Below are 18,253 nucleotides of genomic sequence, written 5' to 3' on the forward strand. Positions count from 1 at the left end.
TCACTGTAGGTTAATTTGCATCTTGTGTAATTTTATATAAATGCAATCATACAGCATGCACTCTATTTTCTGGCTTCTTTTTGCTGAGCATAATTATTTTGAGATTCATCCATGGTGTTGCTTGTGTTAACATTAAAATGTTTTTAATACTGAGTCATATGTCCATTATATGCACATATCACAGTTTGTGCATTCACTTAGTGATAGACGTTTGGGCTGTTTCCGGTCTGGGGCTATTATAAATCCCGCTGCTCTGATCTTTTGTGTCCAAGTCTGTATGGGCGTATGTTTTCATTTCTCTTTGATAAACACCGGGGAGTGGAATGGCTGGACCAAACAGTGGGTATAGGTTTAACTGTTTTCCAAAGTGGTTGTACCATTTTGCATTCCCACGTCAGAGCATTGGAGATCCTGACAGAGTTGCTGTATGTGCTAACCCACACTTTTTGGTAATGTATCTGTCTGATTTTGACATTAGAGTAATTCTGACCTATAGATGAATTAAGAAATAGCCCCTCTCTTCAAATGTCTGCAAGAGTTTGCATATGGTTTGTATGATTTCTTCCTGAAATGGTTGGTGGAATCCACCAGTGAAGTTATCTGGGTATGGGGTTTTCTTTGCGGAAAGGTTTTCAACCATGAATTTAGTTTCTTTATTAAAACTATTTAGATTATCTATGCATTCTCTCATAAGCTTTGGTAGTTTCATCTTTCAAAGAACTTGTATATTTCATCTAAGTTCTTGAATTTATTGTACAAAGTTGCACTTATTATTTCCTTAGTTTCCTTTTAGTAGCTGTAGACCTGTAGTGATGTTACCTCTTATTCCTGATACTAACATTTTGCCCCTTTTCTGTTTTTGCTGAGTAATTTGGCTACAGGGTTGTCAATTGTATTTATTGTCTCCAAGAACCAGGTTTTGTCTTCATTGCTTTTCCCTACTGTTTTGTTTTGTTGTGCTATTTCATTGATTTCTGCTCAGAAGTATATCACTTCCTCTCTTCTGCTTCCTTTGGGTTTTCTAGGTAGAAGCTGAGGTCATTTTCCTTCACCTCCTCCTCTCCTTTGTCCTTCTTCTTTTCTAATGTAGGTTTTTAGTGCTATAAAATTCTAGAATTTTAGCCGCAGCCCACCAATTTTGATATGCTGTGTTTTCATGTTTATTCAGTTGAAAATACTTTGTCCTTTCTATCCAATTTCAGTTAATTTTTGTGACAGTTTGTAAGATCTACATCTAAAAATTTTTTTCATATGGGCCTCCTGTTGTTCAAGCACCATTTGTTCAAAATCCTGTCCTTTCTCCATAGAATTGCTTTGCTCTTTTGTCAAAGACTAGCTGCCTGTATTTGAGTGGTCTGTTTCTGGGCTATTCGTTCCTTTCGACTATATGTCTATTCTTTTCCCAATAACATGATGTCTTGATTACTGTAGCTCTATAAAGCTCATAAAGTCAGGTAGTATTAGTTCTTCGGTATCGTGTTGGCTATTCTGGGTCTTTTGCCCTTCCAAAGAAACCTTAGACTCGGTTTGTCGATATTCACAAAATAGCCTACTGGGATTATGGTTGGGATTGTGCTGAATCTATAAATCAATTTGACATTGATTGAATTGACGTTATAACAATATTGGGACTTCTAATCCATGAACATGGAACATCTATTTCTTTAGATCTTTTAAAAAAAATTTTTTTTGTAGTAATTTTACAGTTTTCTACATATAGATCCTGTATCTATTTTGCTAGATTTATACTTACGTAGTTCAGTTTGGGGGCACTATTATAAATGACATTGTGTTCTTAATTTCAAACCCCACTTGTTCGTTGCTGGTATATAGGAGAGCAATTGACTTTTGTATATTAACCTTGTATCAAGTAACCTTGTTATAGTCACTTACTAGGTCTAGGAATTGTTTTGGTGATTCTTTCGAGCTTTCTACAGAGACCATCATGTCATCTGCAAACCGTTCTATTTCTTCTTTCCCAATTTGTGTACCTTTTACTTCCTTTCCGTCTCTTCTTGCCCTTGCGAGGACTTTCAGTGTGATGTCCAATAGGAGTGGTAAGAGGGACATTGGTGCCTTGTCCTCGTTGTGAGGGAGAAAGCTGCCAGTTTCTCATCATTAAGTGTGGTGTAGCTTTAGGCTTGCTGTAGATGCTCTTTATCAAGTCGAGGAAGTTCTGTATTCCTAGTTTGCCAGAATTTCTCTTTATCACTGGTCTTAAGCAATTTGATTTTGCTCTGCGTGGTATGATTTCCTTCGTGTTTGTTGTGCTTGGGATTTACTGAGCTGATTGATCTGTGGATTTATAATTTTCATAAAATTTGGAAAAAAACTTCAGCCTTAGTTTCTCCAGTTATTTTTTGTTCCCTCCCCCTCCCCGCTCTTCCTTTAGGGACTTGAGTTACATGGATGTCCGCACACTTGAGCTTGTCTTACAAACTCCCCGGTGTTCTAGTCTCATATTTTCTCTCCCCCTCCCCCCATCTCTGCCTCTCTCCCAACCTCCTTCCAGTCTGTTTTCTCTCTGTATTTCATTTTGGATAGTTTCTGTTGCTGTTTCTTCACGTTTACTAATTTTTTTAGTTAATCTCATCTAGTAGACTATAGTTTTCATGTCTAGTGGATTGTAGTTTGACTTTTTAAAATACACACATCTTCCATGTGTCCATCTGACATAGTCCATCTTTCCTCTGACTCTTGGACATATAATAAGGTCATAATAACAATGTGATTGTCCCTGTGCACTCTTTTGTCATCTCCGTCATTTCTGGGTGAGTGTGCCTGCTCGGTTCTTTTCCTTATGATGGGTCATGTTTTCCTGCTTCCTTCAATGCCTGGTCCTCATGTTTTCTTGGATACCAGACATTATGGGTTTTACCTTGTTGGGAGCTAGGTATTTTTTTTGTTCCCGTAAATACTTTTAAGCTTTGTTCTGGGATGTGGTTAAGTCACTTGGAAATAGTTTGCCCCTTTTGCGTCAGGCTCTTAAGCCTTGTTAGGAGGGGACCTGCATCTTAGTCTAGGGCAAAACCCTCTGAGTTCTCTACCCAATGCCCTGTGGATTATGTAGTTTTCCACCCTGGTTGATGATGACAGGAACTATTCCCAGCCCTGTGTGGGCTCTGGTGGGTGTCCTCTCTATTCTCTTTGGGTGGTTCTTGCCTCGGCCCAGGGTAGTTTCCTCACACGCACGTGCTGATCAGTCCCCAGCTGAAGACTCACGGGTCTTCTCTGCAGATTTCCAAAGTGTCCTGTCTTGTGGTTCTGTCCCCTTCAGTGTTCTGCCCCGTGCACTCACGGCTTTTCTGGACCTCCGGCCCTTTCTCCCCAACTTAGGGAGACCTGCGGGTTCACCGAGGTTCCCTCCCTGCATCACTTCCAGGAAACTCCAGGCCGTCTGCAGGGCAATTGTGGGGTCACGTCTTCTGCTTATCATATCTGAGTGATCACGGCCCCTCATTGTCTTCTGTCCAGTGTCTTAAAAACCTTTGTATGACATATTTAGTCTGTTCCTCTTAGCTGTTTTAGGTACAATGGCACATATAGTGCCTGTAAGCCCATCTTGGCAGGAAGCAGGAGCCGCTGGCCCTTTCGAAACACAAAAAAAGTAGTTATGTGATATTGATTAAAAAAAAAAGGACAGAAAAAGCATTTTCCAGTAACAGCAATAATCAGCAAAAGAATGTGGGTGGTGGAGGCTGGGCTCAGATGCCCTTTGGATTCTAACCCCGGAGTGTTGGGGCCCCACTTTTTGATAGGAAACTAAGAGAGAAGTCCTGCAATGAAAACCTTCCAAGAGCCCAACCTCTCCACTGAAATGTCCTGAAGACAGACTGCTAGCTTCAGTGAGTTGTACAAAGTTTTATCTTGGGGAACCAATTACGTGGCTTTGGCCCCATTCGTGGATTTTCAACTACTTAAACTTTGCTCTTCTGACTTTCATCCCAACTATGGAAGGACAGGCTGTCACGTGTCTGAAACTAATGGAAACTGTCCAGTCTAGAAGATGACCCACGTTATGGGTAATGGAACCATAAAGTACTTTAAATAGAAAAAATTGTACACTAATAGAAATTAATACAAAATCATAAAAACAAGATTAGCTTTTATTTTTATTCTCTTTGCTGAAATGTTTTGAAACTATCGTATCAAACAAAAATTTGTTGAAGTGACCTTTTTAGATACTTTCTGGTTAAGTCCATTTAGGACCTGACCACATCTCATCTAGACGTGAATAACAGGGGCACCTGGGTGGCTCAGTTGGTCGAGCGTCCGACTTCAGCTCAGGATATGATCTCGTGGTTCGCGAGTTCGAGCTCCGCGTTGGGCTCTCTGCTGTCAGCAGAGAGCCTGCTCAGATCCTCTGTCTCCCTCTCTCTCTGCCCCTCCCCCACTGTCTTTCAAAAATAAACATTAAAAAATAAAATTAGATGTGAGCCACAAATGTAGCAAGTGAATATTACAACAGTCCCTTTGTAAAATGAACGTTCGATGACAGCCCTAGGTCTTTTTCAAGTTCTGTGTTATGCTCATTATTTTGTCTGCTCTCCCCTTCCCCACCTCCGTGACGTTTTAAAAAAATTTTTAACGTTTGTTTTTGAGAGAGAGAGAGAGACAGAGCACGAGCAAGGGAGGGGCAGAGAGAGGGGGAGAATCTGAAGAATCTGAAACAGGCTGCAGGCTCTGAGCTATCAGCACAGAGCCTGATGTGGGGCCCGAACTCATGAACTGTGAGATCATGAACTAGGCCAAAGCCGGTGCTTAACCAGCTGAGCCACCCAGGCGCCCCTCCACCTCCATGATTTTAAGTTTTCCTTCTGTGGTTGAGATTGGCAATCCTGCGTGACTTGTGTCAGTCCCCTCCCCCCTCCCCCTCCTCTCCCCCTCCCCCAGTGGTCCCCGGGACTGGCTGTGCCCTCCCCCCCTCAGTGTTCCTCGTGCTGCTGGACTTCAGAACAAAGGCCAAGTTTTAAAGCATGTTGCTTCACACCTTATTGGGGGTTCCTTTTCTGCTCAACTGCAGGATCTCTTGTTTGCTTTAAAACTGTAAAGTGGGGGGCACCTGATTGGCTCAGTCGGTTAAGCCTCTGACTCTTGATTTGGGCTCAGGTCATGATCTCACGGTTTGTGAGATGGAACCCCATGTCAGGCTCTGTGCTGACGGTGCAGAATCTGCTTGGGATTCTCTCTTCCTCTCTCTGCCCTTCCCCCCCTGCCAAAAATAATAAATAAACTGGAAAAAAAAAACAAACCCTATAAAGTGGAAAAAAAGAATTAACCATACAGTGTCTAGGTCTTTTAGTCTCTGACAGAAACAAGAAACAAAATCACTTCTGCGGAGGTGGAATGTGTGTGCACGTGCATGTGTGTAAGTGTGCGTGCATGTGGGGGGTCACCAGTATGTGAGGTGTGTCTATGTGTGTGTAAGCTCGTTGTGGGATAAGTGCATGTGAGTGCATGTACACGTGGGGGGCACGTGTGTGTGTGTGTGTGTAGTATTAAATAATCATTTCAAAGATTTCAAGGAAGGGGCACCTGGGTGGCTCAGTTGGCTAAGCGTCTGACTTAGGCTCGGGTCATGATCTCACGGTTCATGGGTTTGAGCCCCTCGTCGGGCCCCGTGCTGACAGCTCGGAGCCTGGAGCCTGCTTGGGATTGTGTGTCTCCCTCTCTCTCTGCCCCTTCCTCCCTCCCTCCCTCCCTCTCTCTCTGCCCCTCCCCTGCTCATGCTTGCTCGCTTGGTCTCTCTCTCTCTCTCTCAAAAATAAACATGGGAAGTCTGTTGGCTTGATAACTCTGGTTAGGCAAAATGAAATGAGAGTATATTTCACGATAAAGTAATTAACCCATTTTCTGAATGCTCAACTGGAGAATTTCAAGGCTGTTCTTTCTGTAAGTGATTGTTTCGATTCTCCCTCTTTGCCTCATTCATTATTCACTAGTTGAAACCCAGAAGCTCACCTGAAATCCTGCCTTCCCGCTTCACCTGTGAGATGATCCAGGGGTGTCTTGTCCTCACATTGCATCTCTAGCTGGGCTTTTTGCCAAGCTTGGGGCTGGGGGCAGAGCGGGGACTATTTAATTGCTCCCTCATCTGAGTTCCTATACTTCTGTGATGGTTATTTGTTGGCCAGTCTCCTGTGCTAGACCGAGCGGGCTGCAGTTGCGAAGGTCACGGTGTTCACTGCATCGCCCGCCCTAGGTCTGGTCCCGAAGGGTGCTCAGGAACATTTATTGAACTGGATGGAAAGTCTGTTAGCTTTAAACCTCTAGATTTAACGCTCTGAAGCTCTCCAGGTTCAAGAGGCTCTGCTGAAGTTCCTTTAATCAATAGACAATGGCAGTGGTTTTTATATCAGTCAAGGACTGCTGTAGATCCTTTCACGGCCAAGGATATGAAGTGGTAGCATGAGCGTCCGTAGAGACAGCTTTCCTGATGGACAGGGTCAGTCCTTGCAGGAAGTGATCGATTTCAGAGCCGGAGCTTAAGTGGCAGGTGCAGCCCAGGGATGAGCAAGACTTGGAGAGCCTGACGGACCCAGTGGATCACAGGAGAACCAGGAGTCTTAGAGCAGAAAAAAATCCGGCACCCTTCAGCCAGGAGTGGTGGGCAGGGCTGGGAATCTGACCGAGCTGGGATCCAGACCTGAAAATGACAGAGGCCGTGTTGCTTCTTAGACTCTTTCTCTATTTCTTTTGCTATTGGGTGCTATAGCAATCAATGTAACATAATAACATGGAAGGCTGGCTTTTATTATGAAACGTCTGCCTGCAAATCATTGAGTTGAGTGGTTAGTCCTTACTGCTTGTACGATCTAAAATGCTAAAACCTTGTAGTAAGATCTTTTTGTGTTTTTAAATTTTTTAAAATGTTTATTTTTGAAAGCAAGAGAGACAGAGTGCAAGTGGGGAGGGGGGGACAGAGAGAGAGGGGGACACAGAATCCGAAGCGGGCTCCAGGCTCCGAGCGGTCAGCACAGAGCCCGACGCGGGGCTCGAACCCACGAACCGTGAGATCGTGACCAGAGCCAAAGTCAAGAGTTGGACGCTTAACCGACTGTGCCACCCAGGTGCCCCCATCCTTATTGTTTTAAATAATTAACAGAGAGAACATCTCAAGGTAAAAGGGACAGATTCTAGGTTAACTGTTGGAAATTAATAGTCCCCCTTTGACTTCCAGGAACATGACGCAGACACCAGCATCTTCGTATCACCAGAGCGTGTAGAGCCAAGAGCCTGTTTCTCTCTAGATGATGAGATAGTCATATGAACAGAGGACGAAATGCACTTTTCTGCTCTTTTACATAGAATCAAACAGACAAGTCGCTTGATCTGTTTGTGCCACTTTTTACCGTAAAACAGTAGTTTAAGCTAGAAGTTGCATCCACGCGTGGCTACTCGGAGGTCTAGGGCCAGGGAAGAGCCCCAAGGTCATCTTCTTGTCCCTGGAACCGGAGGTGATGTAGGACCTCCCTGGATCTGTGACATCACTTGAAACTCAGAAGCTGGCATTTGGCTACTCGGGAGACTCAAGTCCGAGAGGGAGGTGTGGGTGTGATGCGTGGTCCACCCTCTGACCACGAATCGTGTGCCATCACGGGAGGGCTTGCTTTTACTCCAGCGCAGGCCTCTCTCGTGGACCAAGCACTTACAGAATTTGTTCAGCAACTGTCGTTAACGCTGATTTCACCGAAGGCCGGTGTTTGCTTTCGGCTGCTACGAACAACGGTAGTCACAACAGCGAGCTACGGCGACACCACACTGCCCTTTGTGTCAGGCACCTGTCTGCCATCACTGTGTTAGATGCTCGTGTACATTACCACCTACCCTCACAAGGACTTCCGGAGACGGGCAGTATTCTTCCGGGAGCGGTCGAACCATTCGCCAAGACTGCACGGCGAAGCGACGGGCCCAGGGATTGAACCCTCCACAATCTGAACCCCAGAGCCGTGCTCTTCCTGGAGTCCCAGGGCCCAGGCAGCCGAGAACAGGTGACGCGGATTGCCAGCCTTCCTGAGAACTGGTTTTCTGAACCGTGTTTGGCCCTCGACAAAATGCCATCACGAGGCTGGGATCTGTAGCCCTGAGAAGGTCTGTTGCTGGTCTAGGGTGCAGAGGAACTCGCGGAGCCCTTAGCCCGCCAAGACAGCTGCGTTACGGACTTCACGCCAGCATGGGTTTGGTTCTGCGTCAGATTAAATCTCGTCTGTCGCTTTGCCCGTTCCGTCAGCCTGTGCAGCCTGATCGCGGACAGTTAGTTTCCTGAGGCTGAGATAAGGGACGTCCCGCCTGTCGTGTGTAACCAGATCCCCGCGCCTTCCTCAGGGAACGCGCAGGTGCACAGTCCTGAGGGTTCCAGTTCATCCAGAGGTTTAAAAAAGCCCCAGAGGTGAAAATACAAAGAATATTGTCTGTTTCAAACCTCCCTCTAACTCCACAAGGTGCAGTGATGCTGGACAAGAATGCAAACACTTTGAAAAAAAGATAAAGCTATTCAGTTGCTAACACTGTTTTAATGAGCTCCGTAGGTACATTTTGGGGCTACAAGCTACAAGAACGAACATTACTTTAAAATATATAACTGGGTGGCTCCGTTGGTTGAGCATCTGACCTCGGCTCGGGTCATGATCTCATGGTCCGCGAGTTCGAGCCCCATATCCGGCTCTGCGCTGACAGCTCGGAGCTTGGAGCCTGCTTCGGATTCTGTGTCTCCCTCTCTGTCTGCCCCTCCTCCACTCATGCGCTGTCTCTCTCTCTCAAAAATAAACAAACATTAAAATAAATAAATCAGTCAATCAGTCAATCACATAACTTGGGGCACCTGGGTGGCTCAGTCGGTTAAGCTTCTGACTCTTGATTTTGGCTCAGGTCATGATCTCACAGTTCACGAGTTCAAGCCCCACATCAAGCGCTGTGCTAACAGTGCGGAGCCTGCTTGGGATTCTCTCTCTCTCTCTCTCTCTCTCTCTCTACCTATCTGCCCTGCCCTGCTGTACGTGCGTACTCTCTCTCTCTCAAGTAAATAAACTTTAAAAATCTTAAAAAAAAAAAAATAACATACATAACTTGCTACGGGGGTTAATCATCTGAATTGCCAATCGGATAAGGTTTTTCTTTGATGGAATTCAGATCCCCTCTGCCATCTTGTGTCCCAGAATGCTGGGAGATGTTCAGGGGCTGGAAATGGTTTGTGTTGGTTAGACCAAGCTTTGGGTTTTGTTTTTCCTTTCGCCAGTTTCTTCGCGAGCTGAATTTGAATTTGTAAAGTCAGTTGAACAACACTGGCCTTTTCTATACACGCGAAGGTTAAGAACTACAGACAGCTCACACTGCTCCCAAGAAGTCCTCCAGTCTGTTCCTGAGAGTAGCTACCTGAGGAGCAGAAGTGAGACAATCCATATAGGTTAGTTAGGGTGGCAGTTCTGGCAGGATTTTCAGAGCACTGGGATTACATCACGGGGACCATTTCAGCAAGTCTTGCAAATAGAGGTTCTCTTAAGCAGACAGATCTTCAGTGTTTAAAATTTTTCTCTTTAATGTTTATTCATTTTTGAGAAAGAGAGAGACAGAGTGCGAGCAGGGCAGAGAGGGAGGGAGCCACAGAATCCGCAGCAGGCCCCGGGCTCTGAGCTGTCAGCACAGAGCCCGACGCGGGGCTCGAACCCACAAACCATGAGATCATGACCTGACCTTAAGTTGGACACTTAACCGACTGAGCCACCCAGGTGCCCCTGGACCTTTTGGTTTGTAATCACTTGTATTTGAAGGTAGATATTGAGGTGGTTGGAGTTTTGTGCTTTGGGTTTGGGGAGGTTTTTATTTTAGGTAAAATATTAAAATTAGGGTTTTTTTTTCCTGTACAAATTTGGCAGTATAATTAAAATGGAATCTGATTTATGCACATAGTCACCAGTATTCCCAACGGAAACAATACGAGTCCTACTTTAGGAGCGTAGAGAATGGAATATGTAGTTCTTGGAAGGCAAGATGAAAGCCATCTATAGAGCACGCTGAGGCCACAGTGATCCTATTTTTCATTGTAAATTTTTAGATGTGTGTGGGGTGTGTCTATGCAAGGTGGTGTGGTAGCAGCCAACTTTGTCCTTTTCAGGGCTGTGACGGCCCCCACAGCCAACGCGCACTGTCTCTCACAGCTGCTGTCTACGCAAAACAGCCTCCGACTCACAGAAATGCACGACTCTACGTGCCAGATTCTTTTATGACTTGGAAAACATGTTTTATTTATAAAACACTAATTTCCAATTGATTTTTTTTTAATATTTATTTATTTTTGAGAGAGGGTAAGCAAGGGAGGGGCAGAGAAAGGGGGACAGAAGATCCGAAGCGGGCTCCACGCTGTCAGCACAGAGCCCGATGTGGGGCTCAAACTCACTAACCGCAAGATTATGACCTGAGCCCAAGTCGGATGCTCAACCGACTGAGTCACCCAGATGCCCCTCTAATCAATTTTTTAGTGCTATTTTGCATAACAGTGTTCAGACAACACATGGGGATTTTGAAGGAAAGGTTAAATTTGGTGATTTTTATCAGTGATAATAATTAACAATAACAATGACTGTAGGCTGATTGTAGCCTGCATTTATTTACAAAGCATTTACAATATGCAAAAATACATCCTAAGAGCTCTACGTATATTAACTAATTGAATAGTACAGCAACCTGCTGAGGTAGACAACTGTTGTTGTCCCTGTCTTACAAGTGGGGAAACTGAGGCATGTGGAGATACAATAACTTGCCCTGTGTCACACACCTGGGAAGTGGCAGGGCTGGGATTTGAACCCCTGTGACCTGACTCCCGCGTCCGCGCTCCTGGTGACTAGCGGTATCCCTCTTCTGGAAGTCCTCTCCAACACTACTTTGGCTCTGGAATGGCTTCACCCGATCCTTCTTCCTGAGGCCGGAGACCCTCCCGGTTAGGTCTGCCATGGCCCAGGTCCCCGTGCGACAGTTGCTACCCGGGCTTGCCCTCCCTTTGAAAGATTTTATTCAGCTCTTGCCTTGCTTCTCAGGGGACAGACAGAGCTAACCTACCTTTATATCCACACCCCCCCTCCCCAACTTCTCCCTTCCACTTGGCTTGCCCTGATGAAGTGGGACTTTCCTGCTTTCCCATCCAGGTCAAGGGACAGAAGGAGAAATCACACAGAACTGCTGTCTGTTCACAAGAAGCGGTGTAGACCTTAGGGGTGGTCTCTTTCCAGTGAGCCGCAGATGTTCTCATTGGAATATTTCTTTGCTCAGATCTCAAGGCGTAATAGCCACCAGCCTCAACAATCCAAATAGCAACCCCTAACTGACAAAGCCAATGGGTAGACCACATCTCCCTTGGACTCCCCAAAAGTTATTTTATTTTCTATGTTAACATTCAACAAATCTGCTCTTTGGAGACCGTTCTACGTATCTTAACACAATATAGATTCGTGTAACCCACCACCACTGTCAGGATGCGGAACGTTTCCGTCATTCCCCAAAACTCTGGAGTGCTGTGCCCTTACCCCAACTTTTGTAACCCCCGATCTGTTCTCCTTCACTGTAGCTTTGTCTTTTGGAAAATATCGCATAAATGGAATAACACAGCACATAACCTTCGGAGACTGGCTTCCTTCGCTCGGCGTAATACCCTCCAGATCCACCCAAACCACTGTATCAGTAGTTAGCTTCCTTTTTATTACTCTACGGAGGTAGCACGGTTTATGCGGTCACCAGTTGAAGGACATTTGAGTTGTTTGCAGTTTTTACCGCTTCCAACTTTTGTGTACAGGCTTTTTATGAGTGTGGGTGTTCGTTTCTCTGGTGAGTCTAGGTCATGCGCTATGTGTATATTTAACTTTGTAAGAAACTGCAAAACCATTTTTCCAGAGCAAGCGTACCATTTTATGTGCCCACCAGCAACGTAAGAGGGTTTCATGTTCAACGTAAGAGGGTTTCCATATTCTCGCTGCATCTTGTTTGGTCAGTAGTTTGTATTTTGGCCATTCTAATGGGTGTGTAGTGATATCTTATCTCATTGTGGTTTGAATTTGCATTTCCCCAGTGGCTGGTGACACTGAACATCTTTTCATGTGCCTGTTTGCAGTTTAACAAAGTGTCAATGAACTCTTTTGCCTATTTTTTAATCGGGTTGTTTGTTTTCTGACTGTTGGGTTTTAAAAAGTTCTTTCTATGTCTCCATCAACTGGGAGAGACAGAAAGAAAAAGACATAGTCACCAGTATTCCCAACGGAAACAATACGAATCCTACTTTAGGAGCGTAGAGAATAGAATATGTAGTTCTTGGAAGGCAAGGAGTGTGAGAAAAGATGATTTGCCAGTTCTTACCTCAAGTTTGATTTCTTGGGAGAGAGAGGTCTGTGACGTGTTTTTAAAGAGTTATACAGTGTTTCCCTCATAGGATCTGTTGAGTTCTACATGTATGTGAATGCTTGATGGGTTCTTTGAGTTGTCCAGCATTTAATACCCGTTATTCTGTCTCAGAAGTACCATAGACACACTTGAAAAATGTTTGTGTATGAAACTATTATCTGTTACTTAGAACGTCGACAGAACTTGAATTTAGGGGCATGACAGATTTATATCCAGTAAGCAGAAATTACAAAATGGTAGATTTCAATTTCAAAGGCCACGATTCTCTGAGTACTTCTTATGCTTCTCAGTTCCCATGTCTTTGTTTCAGTTGTTTCCGTTGTCTGGAATGTGGCTCTTCTTGCTTTTCTACATAAATGTTTTTATCCATCAAGGCCAACCCCTACTTGCTCCTGTTTTCCCAGATGAAATCCAGATACCCATTTACCCATCTATTCATCCATTTTCCAAATATTTATTGAGTTCCTACCCTGTGTTACATATTGGGAGAATAACTTGGTGGACCAGCAGAAAAGATTTCTGCTTTTATGAAGCTTCATTTGATCGATGTTCTCAGAGAGCAGCCAGCTTCTGATTTGGTTGATTTTCTTTGTTTGTCCATGTTTTATCCCACTGACTTCATCTCTTTTCTTCTTTCTCTTCTTTTTGCTTGATTTCGTTTCTAACATTTATTTATTTTTGAGAGACAGAGCAAGATAGAGCATGAGGGGGGAAGGGCAGAGAGAGGGAGGGACACAGACTCCAAAGCAGGCTCCAGGCTCTGAGCTGTCAGCAGAGCCCAACGTGGGGCTCGAACTCATGGACTGTGAGATCATGACCTGAGCCGAAGTCAGATGCCAAACCAACTGAGCCACCCAGGTGCCCCTTGCTTGATTTTGTTTTAATTTGCTCTTCTTTTTCTAGTTACTAGTGAAAGTTGAGAATCATTGATTTGAGGATTGTCTCCTCTTCTAACAAAGAGATCTTAAAGCTATTAATTTTCCTCAAGGACCTGCTTTAGCTTGTCCTTGTGTGTCCCACACATTTTGAAATGTTACATTTTCACTATCGTTTAATTAAAAATATTTTCTAAGTTGTCCTGTGATGTTGTCTTTGACTTAATGATTATTTAGAAGTATCTTGTTTAATTTACAAATAGTAGGGGTTTTCCGTGTGGTCTTGTTTTTAATTTCTAATTTAATGCCACTGTGGTCAGAGAACATACTCTTCTAGTCTTTAAGTTTGTTCCGGTCTGCTTTTTTTGCCCAGAACCTGATGTGTCCTGGTGAGTGTATTGTGTGCACTGCCATTGTTGAGTATAGTTTTCCATACATATCGATTAAGTCAAAGTGGTTTATAATGCTGTTCAAAACTTCTATGTCTTGAGTGATTTTTTAAAAATTAATTGTCCTATCAGTTGCTGAGAGAGGAGTGATGGAATCTTCAGGAATAATTGTGGAATTGTCTATTTCCCACTTTAATTCTGTCAATTTTTGCTTCATGTATTTTAAACCTCTGTTATTGTGATTGTCTTTCTGATAAATTGATCCTGTTTTCATTATGAAATGGTCCTCTTTATCTCTGGTAATACATTTTATTTGGCATCTATGTTATCTGATTATTAATATTTCCACTCTAGCTTTCTTATGCTTATTGTTTGCATGCTATGTCCTTTTCTTCATTCATTTATTTTCAGCCTGTCTGTGTCTTTGTATTTAAAGTATGTATCTTGTAGACAGCCTATAGTTGGGTATTGTTTTTTTTTTTTTCCTGACATTCTCAGACTTTTAATTGATGTGTTTAAAGAAATTAGTGCATTAATGTAACACCAGTGTAACTATTGCCATGTTAGGTTTGGGTTTATCATTTTACTTTTTTTCTCTTATTTGTCTACTTTTTGTTCCTCTTTCCTTCTTTTCTCTCCTTTTGGATTATTTGAATATAGAATTTCAATGTAATATTTTTGTTGTGTTTGTTCACCTCTACTTATTTGCATTATTCTTTAGTAGTTCCCTGGGGATTACAATATACATCCTTAACTTTTCACAGGTCTCTTCAGTTAATAATGTATAATATTAAAATCTTGTGTAAAATATTAAAATCTCATATAAAATATTAAAATCTTATAGATCCATATCTTCCCCATCCTTTGTGTTGTGGTAGTCATATGTATTACATGTACACACCTATAAATCTTACCAGTGTTAACAATTTTCATCTTTATTTTTTTAAATTTTTTTTTAATGTTTTTATTTATAGTTGAGACAGAGACAGAGCATGAGCAGGGGAGGGGCAGAGAGAGAGAGAGAGAGACACAGAAGCCGAAGCAGGCTCCAGGCTCCGAGCTGTCAGCACAGAGCCCAACGTGGGGCTCGAACTCACGAATCGTGAGATCATGACCTGAGTCAAAGTCGGAAGCTTAACCAACTGAGCCACCCAGGTGCCCCTATAATTTTCATCTTTAAAAATGTAAAGGTTTTTAAGAACATTAACAGGAAACTGCAAAAAGAAAAAAAAGTCTTGAACTCATTCAGATATTTATCACTTCCAGTGATTTTCATTCTTTCTTGAGTATCTGAGTTTCCATCTTCTATAATCTCTTTTTACCCTGAAGAACGTGATGTGGGACTTCTTATAACATAGATCTGCTGGCAATGAATTCTTTCACTTTCCATTTATCTGAAAATGCTTTTTTTTTTTTTTAAACCTTCACTGTTAGAGGCTACTTTTGCTGGATATAGAATTCCGGATTGGATTTTTTCATTCTGTACTTTAGAGATGTTGCATTCTCTTCTAGTCTCCATCCATGGTCCTTGCCCAGTATAGACCATATCAGTTTGCTCTTGCTGGTTTCAGTATGTGCCCTTAATCTAGTTTTCAGCAGTTTGATTACGATATAACTTGAGGTGGGTTTCTTTGTTTATTTTGCTTGGAATTTGTTAAACATTTTGTTGTTTTCTGTTTCTGTCCTTCATCAAATTTAGGATTGGGGGGGAGGCCTTTATATTTCAGATTTTTTTTCTGCCTTGTCCTCTTTCTTCTTCTGTTCCAACTTAATGTACATTGGACTGGTTGAGGTCATCTAACAAATCCCCAAGGGACTTGGTTAATTTTTCCCCCAATTCTTATCTCTGTGTTCTTTACCCTGGATACTTCCTCTTGCCCCATCCTCAGGTTTATGTGTCTTTCCTCCATCACGTCCATGCAGCTGCACCCGTTCGGTGAACTCTTTACTTCCGAAAATGTGTTCTTTGGTTCTGAAATTTCCATTTGGTTCATTTTAATATTGTTTCTGTTTCTCTGCCAGTAATTCCCCCTTCTCCACTGAAATTTTCATTCACTGGAAATAACCTCATTTTCCGTATCTGTTAGTTCCAATATTTTGTTCATCCTGGAGTTGGACTCCATTTAGTTTCTTTTCTCTTGAGAATGTGTTCCGCTTGTTGATTCTTAAGTATGTTGAGTAATTTTGGATTATATCCTGGACATTATGAATCTTAGGTTGTGGGGATTTTGTATTCCATGATTTTCCTCTAAGAGGTGTTCTTTCCTTTGTCTTAGCGGCTGCTTTTCTTGGCTGGACTTGAACTGCTAACTGCTTCTTGGGCAGTGCCTCTGATCTCAGTTCTGATCTTCTGCTCTTAGCTGTAACACTTGACTCTGTTCTATGCGGGTGTGATCCGCAGGTCAGCCAGAGACGGGATAGACAGAGTTTGGGAATCCCCCCGCTCTGGCTTCTTCCCTTCTGGGATTTCCCACTCTCTTCAGTGGTCACAGTTTTTGGACTTCACGTTTTGGCTTTCTTAGCACAAAATGGCTGTGGGGGTTTCCCACATGTACCCTTAACCCCACCACGAGTTCCACTTAACTCTGGCTAAAAGCCATGGAAAGGAGTTTCTTGTATATTTTTCCAAGTGAGTGTAAACTCCCCACCAGAGTTTATATACCTGTGTCTCCTCTCCAGTACCTTCAAGTAGTTGTTTTTGTGTAATTTCCAGGCTTAAAATTGCCTTCTGCAGGAAGGTGCTGTCCACAAGGGGTCTGTCCTACCTGGAAACAGGCGCAACTCTGTGGTACTTACGTTTTATAGTTGGGACGTAGAAGATAATCAAGCAAGAGCACAGTAATGCTATGAAAGAAAGAAATAAGGTTGACGTGATCGGAGCACCAGCCTTAGGTAAGGTTGTTAGGAAGGTTCTCTGAAGAGCTCTGTTTGAGCTGACACCTAAGAACAGAAAACAGAACAAGCAAAAAAAAAGCTTGTTAAGAAATGTTTCAAGCAAAGGCAACAGCAGATACCAAAGAGAGAGAGGTCAGTGTGACTGAAGCACAGAGGGAAAGAAGGGACGATGTGAAATGGGTTTGCAGAGGCCAGGAGACCTTATGGGACACGGGAGGCCTTGGTAAGGAACTGGCAATTAACAGCTCCGTACGAGAGGCTGGGATTGCCATCGAGGTCACGGGGTGCTTAGCAGACAGATCATGTTACTTTGTCAGACTAGCCGGCCCTTAACAGGCATGACTGATAGATGGTGTAGTCTTGTTTCGTTTTCTTCCGTTATTTTAACGAAGTAAAAAATCTTCTTTGTGTGGTCTTAGATTCCGCATTGCAGCTAACTTTTATAACGTTACCATCTATCGTGTTTTCATCGAATAACAAAGATTATCCATAAGTATCTGAAGAGGCTATTAAAATGCTCCTTCCTTTCCCTACTGCGTGTCAGTGTGAGGCCAAACGTTCTTTATACACTTCAACCAAAATAACATATCACAGCAGACTGAATACATAAACAAATCTGGTTCTTCGCTAGTAAGTCAGCCACGAAAGAAAATTTTTTTTTTTTTTAATTTTTTTTTTTTTCAACATTTATTTATTTTTGGGACAGAGAGAGACAGAGCATGAACAGGGGAGGGGCAGAGAGAGAGGGAGACACAGAATCGGAAACAGGCTCCAGGCTCTGAGCCATCAGCCCAGAGCCCGACGCGGGGCTCGAACTCACGGATCGCGAGATCGTGACCTGGCTGAAGTCGGACGCTCAACCGACTGCGCCACCCAGGCGCCCCTGAAAATTTTTAAACAGTCAAAGATGTCAATCCTTTCACAAAATTATTTTCGTTTTTAAAAAGATAGCAGTTTTTCCATAAAAATGGGCTACTTAATATGTGATACTTTTGTTCTTTGTAGCTAAGTCATGCTTACATATTTATAAAATGCCTGTTTTAATTTTCAGCACAGCAGATACTGATAGGCACAATTCACCCAAACAAAAGTTATTTGTGGTCCCCAGTAAGTGTTGCTAATGTAAAGGAGTCCTGATGCCACAGTGTCTGAGAAGTGCTGTGTTAAGGCTTTTTTATGTGGGAAAGATAATACATCACGACAATGGTTTTATTTTATTTTATTTTTTTTTCAACGTTTATTTTATTTTTGGGACAGAGAGAGACAGAGCATGAACGGGGGAGGGGCAGAGAGAGAGGGAGACACAGAATCGGAAACAGGCTCCAGGCTCTGAGCCATCAGCCCAGAGCCCGACGCGGGGCTCGAACTCACGGACCGCGAGATCGTGACCTGGCTGAAGTCGGACGCTTAACTGACTGCGCCACCCAGGCGTCCCATCACGACAATGGTTTTAACTTCAACTGTGTAGCGAAGTCATAATTTTTAAGTTTATTTATTTATCACAAGAGAGAGAGAGAGAATGTGAGCAGGGGAGGGGCAGAAAGAGACGGAGAGAGAGAGAGAATCCCAACCAGGTTCCCCGCTGTCAGCGCTGATGTGGGGTTCGAACTCAAAAAACCATGGGATCGTGACCTGAGCCGAAACCAAGAGTTGGACACTTAACTGAGGTACCGGGGTGCCCCAAGCCTTTTTTCCCCAAAATTTTTATTT

The 18,253-nt window shown here is 43.3% G+C and overlaps 1 protein-coding gene across 6 annotated transcripts in view; it reads left to right on the forward strand.

Moving 5' to 3' along the window:
* Window positions 1–18,253, forward strand: part of EML1 (EMAP like 1) — a 186,884-nt gene that overhangs the window by 90,607 nt on the left and 78,024 nt on the right. The gene's annotated exons all lie outside the window — the stretch shown is intronic.

Source organism: Leopardus geoffroyi, chromosome B3 (assembly GCF_018350155.1).
Source record: "Leopardus geoffroyi isolate Oge1 chromosome B3, O.geoffroyi_Oge1_pat1.0, whole genome shotgun sequence".
In the NCBI taxonomy this organism is placed as follows: domain Eukaryota; kingdom Metazoa; phylum Chordata; class Mammalia; order Carnivora; family Felidae; genus Leopardus; species Leopardus geoffroyi.